The 14,859-nt window shown below is 39.1% G+C and overlaps 1 protein-coding gene across 1 annotated transcript in view; it reads right to left on the bottom strand.

The window, feature by feature from the left end:
- The window catches only part of PPP2R2C (protein phosphatase 2 regulatory subunit Bgamma), a 186,423-nt gene that overhangs the window by 131,871 nt on the left and 39,693 nt on the right, over nucleotides 1-14,859 (bottom strand). The gene's annotated exons all lie outside the window — the stretch shown is intronic.

The raw sequence follows: 14,859 nt of genomic DNA, 5'->3' as shown, positions 1-14,859 counted from the left end.
AACCACAAAACCAATAGAGGAGAGTGAATCTTGTGCTTTAGGCCCTGGAATTGAATATGGAAAGGACAATTCAGTTTTCAGCATTACTACAGTATTTTGTGTAACACTGGATCAATTTTTATCTTTTTTTTTTTTTTTTTTTGGTATTTGTTTTTCTTTCTTTCTAATTAGCTAGGACATACAGTTCTTGAAGGAAAGTACCCTGCTACTCCTACAAGCTGGCACATGACTTTGAAAAAAGTAGAGGACTACATAAAAACTTGCTCAGAGATAAACATCTAATTTCAGGATTAAGCAAGGCTGGGAGGGAAAGAATAGCAACAGAATGACCTTCTTCTTTCTCTCAGTAATAAAGCAAAATAAAACAGAACCATCTCCAGCCTAACAAGCAAACATTGTAAAACCTTCCATTTGAGCAGGTGGGAAAGTAAGAGAAATTATTCTGTACTTGCACCTGTACAGAACACATTTTACAATACTAGGAATGTTATTTCTGCACTGAGAGCATCAGTCACTGCTGTGGTGGTACCTGCAGCTCTCCAGTATCTGTCCTGTCCTCTTCAGATCAGAGGAAGGAGGCCTTGCAAATGCTGATATTTAGTTTGGACAACATGGTTCTAATCTATGTGATGGAGCTGGTTTATTTTGCCCTTCCCTGACATATTTTGTTCTCACCTTGGATTTGTTTTTCCAAAGACAAAAGGGTCTATGAGCATAACACAGTGCACACAAAATCCCAACTCTGCCAAAGTCCTTGGCAAAGACTGTAACAAACAGTTTACTCTCAAATATTTAATAGTTACACCAGTCTTGGTCAAGATGACACGTCCCTTCAGCATCTCTGCAAACTGCCTGGCCTTCCAAAAGTCTGTCCAGATCCCTTTGGAAAGCCTCCCTGCCCTCCAGCAAATCAAAACCTCCAGTGGAGACCAGCTGCCAGCCAGCTCTAACTCCATTTACCACCACTCCCTGCGCTCAGCCGTCCAGCCAGTTTTTACCCAGCAAAGAACACGCCCATCCAAGCAAAGAGCTGCCAGTTTCTCCAGGAGAATGTTGTGGCAAACTCTGTCAAAGGTTTTACTAAAGCTCATGTAAGAAACATCCACAGCCTTTCCCTCACCCACTAAGAAGGTCACTTCACCAGAGAATGAGATGAACTGGGCCAAGCAGGACCTGCCTTTCATGAACCTGGGCTGGCTGGGTGTGATCCCCTGATTGTCATGTACATGCTGCTTGATGTTGCTCAGGACAATCTGCTCCATGACCTTCCTTGGCACTGAGGTCAGGCTGACAGGCCTCTGGTTCCCTGGACCCTCCTTCCAACCCATTTGACAGATGGGTTCTATCATACTTCACACTTGCTGCCCTCCAGTCAGTTGGGACCCACTCCTCCCTGTTACCCAGGGCTGCTGGTGAATGATGGAAGGTGCCTCAGTGAGCACTTTCACCAGCTCCCTCAGTCCCCTCAGCTGGATCCCATACATTTCTCTGTGTGTCTCAGTGGTTTAGCAGGGCACTGATCATTTCCCCTTGGATTATGGGGGCTTCATTCTGCTCCCATCCTTGTATTTCAGCTCAAGGGACTGAGTACCCAAGAAGAACTGGCCTCACTGTTAAAGACTGAGGCAAAGAAGGCATTAAGTACTTCCTCATTTCCTCATTCTTTGTCACTATTGTTTCCCCCTGCATCCAATATGGAATGGAGGTTCTTCTTAGCCTTCCTTTTGTCCCTGATGTATTACAGAGTGTGGATTCCCTTGTGAAGGTAACACTGAGAAGCTTCCTCCTATTACTGTAATGACTCCTAAAACTGAAAGAAATGTCACCCTGCAGGGCATTTGATCCCAAAAATCAAGCAGCACATTGAGTAAAAATGCATAGGAAAAACTTCTATCTTCAAATACACAGAAAATGAACATGTGATCTGTCCTTTCTGAGAAAAAGAATAATATGGAAAATTTATTATTGAAAATAAACAGATAATACATTATGAAAATGATGAGTACAATCTCAAAAAAGTCACACTAATAGTCTGTAAAAAAATACTGGAACCATTTTCTTTGTAAATACCTCTACATTTATCTGACCAAGGTGGTTGAGAAAATTCTGGCCTTCTTATTGTTCCTGCTCTTCCATGTAAACTCACTAATAACTGTCCTTTATTTGTCCTCAATCAGTTCAAATGTTACAATTTCTATGGTCTGTTATTTACAGCCTACACTGGTCATTTTTTAGGTGCAATTTAAGCAGTTAGAGGTGTTTTCATTTTTCCTAGGAGCAAAGTGGACATTTTTTGTGAAGCCAAAATTGTAACTTCCATCCAGAGATAATTTTCTCCACTCACCATTAGAGAGGTTCATGGACAACTTCCTTAGGCATCACATCTGGGTCAAATCACACTTACCTGGTTCTTCTTATTTTTAAGTTAAAAACAATCTCATAAGGAGGAATGGAATGAAGAGGAAGCCTTTAACAAAAACCCTAGACAATATTCCCAGTGTGCATGCAAATGCCTTCCCTAAGATTATGAGCCAAATCCTTACTGTGTGGCAAATATTAGCACTCCACTGACTTAAGTAGGTCAGTTCACATGAGAAAGATTAGCAAAACTCTGCTCTAAATTTGTAGCACAATGCAAATTTGTGAGCCAACATTTGCAGATAACTAGCTGTGCCATTTTAAAATGCTACTTATTATCAATCCCACCTATAACCTACATAATTTGATCTACTCAAATAGCCAGGGAGAAGGTGGTGAGGAAGGAAGTTTTAATCAAAAGTATATCAGTTATTTGGAATTTCATAATAGTTCACAATGCTATTCATAAAACAACCCTCTAATTGAGCTAAATACAGTACAGAGAAATAAGAGAGTGTGTTATCTTAAAGAATTTATAAGTAAACTATAAAATAGAAGAGCTACATGCAGATCAGCAGTGACATTTAGGTAAACAGTGAGTCAGTAATGAGGATGGAGTCCTGGTTTAGAGCTTTCTTCAAAAGAAGGTCATTAGAGACTGTGCAGAGAAGCTATAAACTGGATTCAAGAGGTTGAAAAATAACTGCATAACAAGAATAAAACAAGCTTAGACATAAAAGGAGGAAACTGGTCAGCAGGTCGAGGAAAGTAAAAGGCAAGAGCAGGCATGACAGATGCCAATTCAGACTGAGGGTGTCAGTAAAAGAAGAGTTAAGGAGCAAAACAAACAAAAATGGATCTGTGCCAGGAAAAAAATCTCATAGAAGAAGGAAAGAAAATATTTAAAGAGAGGAATAAACCTACATTTCCGTTTGTTAGAGTTTTGGGCAGAAGAATCGGAGAAAGGGGAAGGTAGAAGAGAAAAACAAACCAAAAAAACAGTCAACCAACCAACCAAAAAAAAAAAAACCAAAAAACAAAACAAAACAAAAAAAATAAACAAAAACCAAAAAAAAGCCAGAAATGGAAGCCAGAGGCAGCCAATACCCCAATGAAGGAATCAAAAACTATTTATGATACAAATGGAGCTGAGAATGTAAGGATTGGAAACAGTGTAGTCTAACAGTAAGAAAGTGAGAAGATGAGAACAAATCTTTGGCTGAATGGCTGTTGATCACGTTTGCTCATTGCATTTCCAGCAAGAAGCTCTGCAGCAGAAGAGAGGGAGGAATGAGGCATTAGAAGGCAGTTTGTCTTGAAGGTTACTCTGTAATCCTGTTTAAAAACACCTGTTGAATATGGCCATCCAGTTTTGCTCCTGCAGAACATTTATGTTCTTCTCTTAAACACATTTTCTTGAAGAGCCTCTGTTTAGCTTTGTCAGACAATAAGAGCCCAACCTTTAATAACTAAAACTCTTACTATCTGAAATAGAACATCATCAGGTACTCCAAGTCTCCATTTTACCCTGAATTACTTCATTTTACCCCTGAATTCATCACTCCATCTGAGTTAGAATAATTAAGCTTGAACTGCAATTGAAAAAAATAGTAGTGGAATACTTAAGTATTTTCTTTGTCTAGCAGTGGCTTTAAATGAAATGAAACTGAATTTTCAATTGGCACAGAACTTTAATTATTTGTAAAGCACAAGAGATTTAAAGACTGTGATGGTAAAAAAAAACCCCTTAGAAGTTGCACAAATTTCACTAAAAGCAGACTATCTTAAAATATTACTTTAATTTAATGTTTGTGACATCAGAGGAGGGTTTTAAGAGTTTTGACAGCATTTGCTTCTAACCATATCCTAGTATCAGCAAACTGTGCAAAACAGTGCAAGTTTCTTCAAATAAGGTAACACATACAATTAGCCAGCCACAGAAAAAATAAAATATTTAGCCAACCCTTGACAATCACAGCTCATTGCATTTGAATTTGCTTACCAACAAAAGATGTTTGTAAGACAGATATCGTCTCACTTTTACACATGTACAGAGATGTAAAATGCCCTGCTACTGACTTCTCCAGTTAGGCCATTGGCAAATTAGTTTTGCTGTTCATTTGTTTATTCATAATGTCCACAAAAATAAGATTGTATAGTACAGTCATACTTCTGTTCAAAATACTTTAATTTAAAAGGACAAAGCAACAAGGAATTGCAATGTGATAAAAAGCTATTGCCTTAGCCTTCCCCAGCTGTACTCAGCTTGACAGAGAAGGACTCAGAGCTCTCAGGCAGGTATAAGACCTGCCCAAATTCACTCCCTTGAGTTTGCGTAGTTTTCCTTCTCAAGTCCTTCTGGAGTCCTTTTTGTATTTGTTTAATAGCCTATACAATATACATTATGTTTGCTACCATGCAGTTCCTTTTTTGATTATTTCTGATGGCTAAACAAAAGCAAATAGATACCACCAAAAGCTAACATAAAAAGCAATAGAAGAAACATTATATCAATCACAGCTCTCAAGTAAAAATTGATTTTGTTTTTTTAATGCTTCATAAGTAATCATTTAGAATCTTTACATTTACAGCATTTAATTCATATTTTGCTACATTTAATATTTATTCAAAATTATGATGCAGCCCAACAATTTTGAAAAAAACTAATGGCTGCTATCACAATTGGAAAAATATGTCATTATTCAAAAAGGAGAAATTTCTTCAACACACTGCCCTTTGCTGTGTTAAATCTAAAAATAACACCTGCCCAGAAAACGTAATTTATTTTCAGCCCACATACTCCAGACACAGGGTAAAACTAATGCCTCCCAGCAGCTGGTGATTCTGGAAAGTAAGCAATTAAAAGTTATCATTGAGTAATTTAAATTACAGAACCCAATTTCTGTCAATGTCTGTCACCCTCTCTGTTCAGGTAAACGTTGCATAAGGATCCTGGGCTGAGTCAGAGCCACTTTAAGAAGAAAAGCCACTTTTTGCAGAAAGTCAGAGCATGGGATGAGCTGAATAGACCCCACACTCAGCTTTTCACAGAGGAGCCAGCAGTTTTGCTCTTATTTTTCTGTGATGTGCTGATGACAGTGGTAAAACTCGACAATATGAAGAGCTCTGGGCCTGATTTAATGACTTTTACTAACTGAGAGAATGCAGCCAGGATATTTGGATGTAAGGATCTTGCAGAAAGGCTCCCTGAAGCAAATCAGATGAGCTATGACACTGCTGTGGCCCCAGGATGCCCCTCTGCTCCTCTCTGGGGCCACTGCATCATTCTGGCTGCAGTGGAGGTTTCCCATCCTACCACAGCAGCTGCACACCAAGCCCCCTCTGTGCTCCATAATGATGTGTTAATCCAGTCTGGGCACTGCTTTCAGGTGCTCACTATGAAGAAGGAAGAATTTGGAAACATGAACAGTTCCCTATCAACTGCCTGAGCAAGCCTGCAGCCTTTAAAGAGCTGGAGCTGTGCTACAAACAGCCAATGCACTTTTGCCTGCTCCTTTTGTGGTTTAAAATCACACCTCAAACAAGTCCTGCAAATTATCAGCTAGTGAGCTCAAGGAAGCAGGCAACCAGAGCATGAACAAATTCCAGGAGTGAGTTCTGCACACTCTAGGGGCAAGTTTTAATTTGGCAAATTTCAGACTACTGTAACAGATTTCAGTGGGATCTAGGTTTAGCAAGAGATGGAAGGCAAAGCTGCAAAATCATAGGGGAAGAAAAAGCAGAAAGAACAGACAAGATGCCAAAAAGAGACACTGGAAGTTTTCCCAGAACTCACTAATTTGAAGGTTAAGCCAATTCAACAACTGCAGCAGGAATGGGAAGAGTGGTCTAAGGGACAAAGCACAAGATGAAGAATAAAAGACCAGGCACTAATGCTTGGTCTGTGAGGCTTTAGCCACATCATTTATCTTAATTATTCTTTTTCCCTCTTCCACTGCCTTGCCTATTTAAACCAAAAATTACAAGAGCATAAACACTGTCTTCTCTACTGCAGTCATCACATGGAGACTGATGCAGGACCCTTGGGCAATGCTGATACTTATGAGACACTGCTCCTAGCTAAAGAAGCTCATCTGTTTCTAAAACAAGCTTCTGTGTCCTCTAAAACACAAGGCAGATTATTTACTCCACTGCAAACAACACCACAGTAAAAGAGAAAAAAGAACAAACATAGGAGAATGGCTCAAGATGAGTTTCACATAGAAAACCTCTCAGTGGCAGAGCCTGTCACTGTGCCAAGTACGCCAGGGACCCTGGTGGACAAAGGAATACAGAGCCTGAGGAAGAAAGTAGGCTTGGGGACAAGTGTTTAAACAAATGGTTCCAAATTATCCTTTAACTTTCTACAGAGATTACTCTGGCCCCAAGTTTCTCAAACTGAAATGCTACAACAAATATAAATATATTTCAAACAAGAAATAGTATGTTAGGTTTGGTATCATTGCATTGCTGGAGAAAGCTTACTACTAATTTTGCTAATGTAGTTTAGTTTTAAAAATACTTTATACAGCTATTAATTAATTCAAATACAGCATCACTTGCACATTGCTTCATACCTAATGCATGAGACAGCTTATACTTTGTTGCTGCTGTCTGGTGTGTATGGGTCACTTTTTCTCTAAAGGCACACCCTATGACAGCATCCTCTCTCCAAATTGCCCTACAACTTCAGTAAAGCTCACTGCCATGTTCTCCTGCTGTGCAGGAGAGAAAAACTCCTTAAATGTATGTCTCTAAAGGCCTTTAAAACCATACTGCATATAGTTTATTCTAACTAAAATTTTTATGTTACACCCATTCTTGCTCATGAAAAGCAGAAAATCAACCCACACTACCAAAAAATTATGAATTTGTAAAGCAGAAGTAGATCCTAAGAAGGATGGTTAAAAATTTCTTCTGGAAAGGGCTGGAAATCGTGAAGGAAATGTTTCAGTGGTTGTTCATGATGAACAGATCACAGGCATCAGAGCACACAGTGCCAGAGGCTGCTGATGGGGCTGTCACAACAGAGCAGCTTCAGGCCAGAGCTCTGTGCTATCTCCCCTGCAAGTCACCCAGCACACTGCCAGAAATGATCTCCAGACAAGACCTGTCACTGCACAGCCAGGCAAGGCTGCAATTACAAAACTAACTTCATACCCTAAGACAAGATGACCCACATCCCAAATAACTTCTGTAGATGTCAGGCTCTGGAGTGGAACATAAAGCCTGCTGAGACTGAAAAGCCTGGGAAGAAATTAAATAAGTACCTACACATTTATACATGGTGCAAAATAATTATAAAGTTGTCACTTGAAGGCACTGGAAAATCCAAATAAATGTTGCTTAAAATACAGATCAGAAAGGGGCCTGATAAAGGAATTTATAGCAGGGATACAGGCACCATCAGAACTTCCTTACACCGCGTAGACATATTTGTGTGCATATTTATCCAAAAAAGGAACTGGGAAGTAAGGGAGGAAAGCAAGTGAGAACAGTTTCAAACCCATGCTAAGGGTTATATTCCTCCTTCATGAATAGCAATGGACCAAAACACACATTTCAGCAGTACCCTGGTGTGGCATCTGGGTGGTCAGGCTACTACACAGACAACCACAGAGAAAGGAAAACACTTTCTAAAACCCTAAACCTAACCCTAACCTTAAACCCTAACCCTAACCCTTCCAAAACTCAGCCTTCTTAAAATATTAAGCCAATAAGATACAGAAATCTTGAGTGATGGAGCTTGAACAACTTCAACAGAAAAAAAATCCAGGGGAAAGAGATCAAAGCAAATACAAAGAAGCAAACTTTCCACAAAAAATCATGTGAGGAAACAGGAAATTCTTTTAAATATTTTGGCCTATCATAAAATTCAGAAGCTGTCTGAGAATTGGTAACACCTCTAAAAAATTTGTTAGGAACTACAGTGAAAGGACAAGGAATAATTGCAGGTGCAATTTGGTGCAATTGAAAAGGGTGCAAATTGAAAGAGGAGAAATTTAGGTCAGATATTACAAAGAAATTTGTTACTGTGAGGGTGGTTAAGCATTGGAACAGGTTTCCCAGGGAGAAACTGCCACTGGCCATCCCTGGCAGTGTTCAAGGCCAGGCTGGATAAGGCCTTGAGCAGCCTGGTCTGGTGGGAGGTGCCCCTGCCCACAGCAGGAGGGGCTGGGACTATGATGCTCAAATTATCCTTATCTGCCTGAAACCTTTTCCCTCACAGATGGGAAAAGATCATAAATTCTCTTGTTGAAGTTGCTTGCATAATTTTTTATTGTCGGTATGAAAGGCTTTTTGGAACTACTTGCAAGGCAATAAACTAAACTGCAATACTTACAGGCCTAGCAGCTAACAGTATCATGGCCTTGAGGATGAACATAGCAAAACAATATTTTAAATAAAAATACATTTTTATTTATTCATATGAAAATAAAGAAGTTCGCACAATTTCTGGATGAAAGAAGTTGACATAGAACTTTAAAAATGTGAGATGATATTTTAGCAGACATATTTGGTTTCGAGAAATAGCCTGACTGAATAAGAGAAGGTCAGCCACAGCTCCTTAAAATTTTCAAAAACCCAGCATTACCTTACACCACAAAGATAGTTGCATATTTCTGTGTTCTCCAGTAACTAAGGTGACATGCAAATCCAGCCATATGAAGCACCTGCAGATCCTGGCCATCCTGGGCCACAGAGGCAAACAAAAAAAGCAAAACAAAAAGCTGCCCTAGAAAAGGATATAGTGCTAGATTTCTTTTCTTGTACATAATATTTACTGCAATATTGCTAAAACAGCCTCAAGAGGGAGGAAAAAAACTAGTTGTGTCAATATAAACAATGATTTTGCTGTTAGCCTTTCCTCCAGATCACCCAAATATTTAAACTGCTGTAGCATCAGATGTACAATAACAAATGCTGCACCTGCTGTAAGAGCTGAGAATTCTGAAATAATACTTAGTTGGCAAAACAAAAGCTAAAAATAAATTCAAGCTATTTAAAATGGGAAAAAAAACACCAACCCACAGGAAACAAACACATAAGCACTCAATGGTGTGAAAAAAAAAGTAATTTGTATGCAGAAATGTAGAAAGAAAGCTGGTACTGGACGACATTAAAAGTTCGCAAGACATGTTAAACCCAGAATTCTGAGGAGTATGAAATCCCATAGTACATTGCAGTAAACAGCAAATGCGCCTAGAAGTTCTGTTCCACTTCTGGCCACCTTCATACCAACAGCAGCAATCAAAATTCAGAAAAACTGAACAAATCACAGAGGTGATCTGACACTGGAATTTGAGAATTTCAAAGTAAACAACGACTGAGAAGGCTCCTCTGAGAATCAGCTGAAAGGAACAGAAGCACAAACATCAAATGAAATAATTTTTATTTTGGCTCAAGACATAGTTAAGTGCAAATTAAATTATAGGAAAACTTACAAGGGAGAGTACAAGTGGAAAGCTATTAATCGATTTTGCAACCTACTGAAGGACTAAGCACCTACAAATTAAGTGCTGCAATGAAAACAACAGTGGTGCCTGGCCCCAAGGAGAATTTGGAAATGTGGGGTGAAGTGCTTTGCCTACCCAGTGTGGAAACCTCCCACTCAGGGGAGCTCCCTAGAACCAGCACCCAGGAACACTAAACACAAATGCTCAAACTTTCTTTCTAAGCTTTCTAAGCTTTCCAGAGCTTAGAGATCTCAAATAAGGTCACAAAGGAGACATGCTTGCTGATACAAGATCTAGACCCTGATTAGGAATATACCCTACTAGGTGGTGACACTGAGTATTACTCCCTGAAAAACAAATGGTAGACAGTCCTATCTTTTTATATAATTGTGTGCTGCTAAGTTGTATGGGAAATACAGTATCATTTCCCTTAGTTCAAGGGAAAAAAAACTCTGGGTATGGACATTCACCATATTTCCTGCTTAAGTTGTCCCAGGCATTAATAAAAAATGTATTATTTGTAGAACCAGAAATTATCCCAAGCAAAATGAACGTGTCCGTGTCCTTGTGGTGAAGATGCTCACCGTGGCCAGGAAATCTGAAATTTTTGAGCCAAACCTGAGGTCAGTTTCAAGTTTTCACACTGGCAATTACATTATGTAACAGAAAAAGTCACCTCAATGGGATCTGGAACCACAGCTGCATGCAACAGTGTGAAAGAGAAAATTCAGCTTGGCAAAGGGGAAAACAGGACCTCCCACCAAACAGAGGCCAATAACTTGCTGTTGGAGAAGGAAGGTCTGCTAAGCAAAACCAAGACCCAGTGCCTCACTAACCACTTAAACAAAAGGGAAGGGAAGGGGTGGACACTTAATAGTACAACTTTTGCTGAACTCTGCAAAGTTATATTTAACCTTACTTACAGCTAGACAGGGATTAACACAGTTGCTGAGCAAGCATAAATGCTAGGCCTTAGCACATCTGTAGTCTGTAAGAGAATGAACTAATTTCCACTAATGAACTGCTGAGCCAGCGCAAGGCAAAGACCAAAATCACAGGAAATGTAATGAAATAACGGTGTGCTTGAGATAATTACAAATCAAAGAAAAGAGAATGATGTCTCTAAGCTTCATGGAGCAGCTACCTGGGGAGGCATGAAGAAAGCTATCTATGAGACACAATAGCTAAGGGCACAGTGACCAGTGATCTGAGGACAGAACAGAAGCAGTAAAACGAGTGAGTGGTCTGGGAAAGCAGGGAAGTGAGCTGTGGTTATGGCAGTCTGGCAGAAATAAAGGCAAATTCAAAAGTCAACATGGTGGACACAGCAGAAGAGGATAAACACTGCAGACTCCAGCAGCAGAAAACTGACCCTTTGCAGAGACATTAAGGTTTTTCAGAGAAAAAACTTGATACACCAGGAGGGATAGCCTTTGATTCCTCATGTCATGAGTGCAGGCTGTAAGAGAGGGGGTTGGTGTATTTTATGGGTTGGGAGGGCATAAACCTTAAAGTAAAGGTGTCTACCATAATCACAAAATTACAGAGTCACAGAATGGTTAAGGTTGGAAGGGAGCACTGGAGGTCACCTGGTCTGACCTCCCTACTCAAGCAGGGTCCCCAAAAGCACATTAATTGGGATTGCATCCAGACAGCTTTTGAGGATCTCCAGAGGAGATGAAATTACATATGCTAATGACTATAGGCTGTTCCTCATACCCACTGTCATTTATGTAATCTCTTTAGTTACAGAATTCCTCTGTCAACACCCCCACTGCCATCCTTACCTCACACCCTGCCTCACTGATTGCTGACACTGCTCGTGATCCTGACTTGTTCTGATTATCCCACAGCTAAGTGCCACTGATTTTTAGTTGTCATTGCTTTGCTTTGCCCATAAACACTGTTGAACTGTGTAAGCTGTTAAAAAATCCTATCTCCCTGTAAAATGATTCTTCCTTGCCAGATAATACTGCTGCACACCCCCTCATCAAAGCGAACCCACATTAACACGGTGTCAAAAACATAACAAAAAGAAAATACAGTTGCATTTTCTGTTAGGGTAAATATACACATGCAGGAAATACTCTAAGCCTGGCTTGAACTTTCAGGGTAATTTCTTCATTTCAGAAACACAGTGGAGAAATGGAAGCAACATGGTAAATTTAGCCATCTCCATGAAGTGGCACCCTATGAGTTTGACTGCATGTATTAAAGTACATTTCAGCATACAGCTAAGCACTGTTTAGTATCCAACCATAATTCTCATCCTCATATCTGTTAAGCACTTTTACAAATTTTAACATGCAGCTATATGATAAAAAAATTCTTTCAAATATGATGTGGCAGTAACATCTGGCAGTATGCAATTTGCATAGTTCTATTTTAAAAAAATTAATCTAAATATTTCCTCAGTAGCACTCTTAGAAGTGTAATTTCTATAACTCCTTGGAACAGTAATTAAGAGTGGCTTCTTAATTGTTCAATTAATCTATTACAAACCAGGAAGATTTATTTTTTATTTGTGCCAATGATGGGAGCTTTTCAAGTTCACCAGAAAACACGTGAATAGACCAGTAATTTTATAGAGTGTCATTTCAGAGGAAGCACAGTAAACAATATATTCTATAATACCACATTATTACATGCAAAGCTCTAGAAAGAAACAAGCAGGTCAACATATTTCAACAATAGTTGAAATAATAACAAAGGAATAAAAAGAGATTTTAAAAATTGCAATTCTACATTGCATTTAAACATCCAATTCTCCCTCTGACACTCCAACATCTCACACATATTTTGTGAATGTGGTAAATTTGCCCCAACCTCCACTGTGCAGCTGAGTTGTCCTACAGCTTGTTGGTGCGGGCAAACATCAGCACTGCTGAGTCCTGTAAGACAGCTCTGGCCAGCACAGGCAGCAGGGCTGGCTCAGGGCTTTCAGACCACCCACTGCCACATTCCCAGCACCGAGAACTCACACGAGCTACCAGAGGCTGAACAGTCACTCCCTTCCCTTCCCTTCCCTTCCCTTCCCTTCCCTTCCCTTCCCTTCCCTTCCCTTCCCTTCCCTTCCCTTCCCTTCCCTTCCCTTCCCTTCCCTTCCCTTCCCTTCCCTTCCCTTCCCTTCCCTTCCCTTCCCTTCCCTTCCCTTCCCTTCCCTTCCCTTCCCTTCCCTTCCCTTCCCTTCCCTTCCCAGCTTTGGGTATTTCCTGAACTAGAACATTCTTTCAGCTTCAAGATAATTTTGCTTGTTTCTCTCTTACAATACCATCAAAACCCCTGGAAACCTTTACAGACACATATAATGAGAAATACTTGTTGCCACAGCAATTCTTCAAAATTCTGTTCCCGCCACCACCAGTACAGGTTGTGCCATTAACAAGAGCCTAACTCACCTCTACATTTTATGGCCAAGAGCTGATGCTATTGCACTGCCTATATTCTGTTTGGAAAAAAATGCAATTAGAATGGATTCATGACAAGCTAGACCCTGACCTTTAGTTTTGACTTTGGCTGCCTTTTGTTTGTTTGTGAGGCCCTGTAATTGTTTACACGCAATATAAATTGAATCTGTGGCATGTGAAATCCAGGCTCTACAGCCTCTGTAGGTAACCTAGGGTTAGAGGTTAAAAAACATTGACATTATGACAAATTGCTGTAATTTGAGGAATAATCTGAAATCCTGCTGGGACACAATTGAGCCTGTGAGCCTAGTTGTTAATGATAATAAAAGCTGACACAGTAAAAATGATAAAATTAAAGAGAACACCCAGTAATATAAGTACCTCCAACATTTGACATTGACGATCCAGTTAAGGGGACCAGTAAAAATATCACTGGTGAGTAACTCAATATTCCATTTCCAGTTACAGAACTCTCCACTCATTTGTGGAAATGCTCTTGTCTTTTCTGCTTACAAGCTATCTGTTTTTCATAATTTTCAGAACATGCAGTTTTCATAATATCTTCAGTAATGTAAGGTCATAATTTCACTTTCTGATTAGTTTGTGTCTATGTAACAGTAGATAAAACCTGTATTTTTCATATAGTACACCCATGGTACCTTTCTCTGTCTCTCTGACATATCATAAACCAGCTGGCAACATAAAATATAAATTGGCTAGCTGTAAGAACAGATGATTCATTAATTACTTATTCTGTACCAAAATAAGAGAGACCAATTTCACAGTATCAAATGGCAAATGTAGCTGGTAATTAAAATTATATTTCAAAAAAATCCCCAAACTCAATGAGTATTATTTAAGGTTGGGTGGAAAATTATCTTTAAAGGTCATCTAGTACCCCCTATTTTATATATATATATATATATATATATATATATATATATATATATACTTATTTATTTATTTATTTTACTGTTTTAGAATATTAGAATATTACCATTTCTCAGAATTTAGAAACATCAGTACTGAATTTTGCTCTGGCTTTGATTCTGTATTTTCATTCTCCAGCAATATTTATATATTATGGATTAGTGCATTCCATTACAAGAATCATAAGATTTTTATTCTCTCATACTAAATTGTACCTTTCACAGGCCTCACACTTAAGATTATTATTCTCAGCTTCGCAGGGTAAGTGAATAGTGTCTTCTCACAAATACAACTTACAAGACATAAACCATATGCTGCTAATGTGAAAAAAATCACAAAAATCCCAAAACTAAAGCTAACCAGTTTCTGATAATATGACCATCTGTGAGTCCAGAGTTTTACATGAGAAACTGGCTGCATGATGAAAAAAAAAAAGGAATACTACAATGGACAAGGTAGACTGACAAAACCTGAGAAACCACTTGGATTTTTTTTAGAAGTGCAAGAAGACAGATCCATTTTTTTGGACTGGATGCTGTGATAAAGTCTATAACAGTAACACCACTGACACTTGGCTTGCTTCCAAACCTCTTCCAGCTTAATCCCTAAAATAAACACTCAAACCTGAAGACTAAAAGGTTAAAAAAATGCTATGTCTTTATTCATAATTAGCAGCCAACTGCCCCACTTTGTTATAATATAGAAAA

Source organism: Camarhynchus parvulus, chromosome 4, assembly GCF_901933205.1.
Source record: "Camarhynchus parvulus chromosome 4, STF_HiC, whole genome shotgun sequence".
Taxonomy (NCBI): domain Eukaryota; kingdom Metazoa; phylum Chordata; class Aves; order Passeriformes; family Thraupidae; genus Camarhynchus; species Camarhynchus parvulus.
The sequence above is the reverse complement of the archived record's forward strand: the minus strand, read 5'-3'. Positions and strand labels throughout refer to the sequence as shown.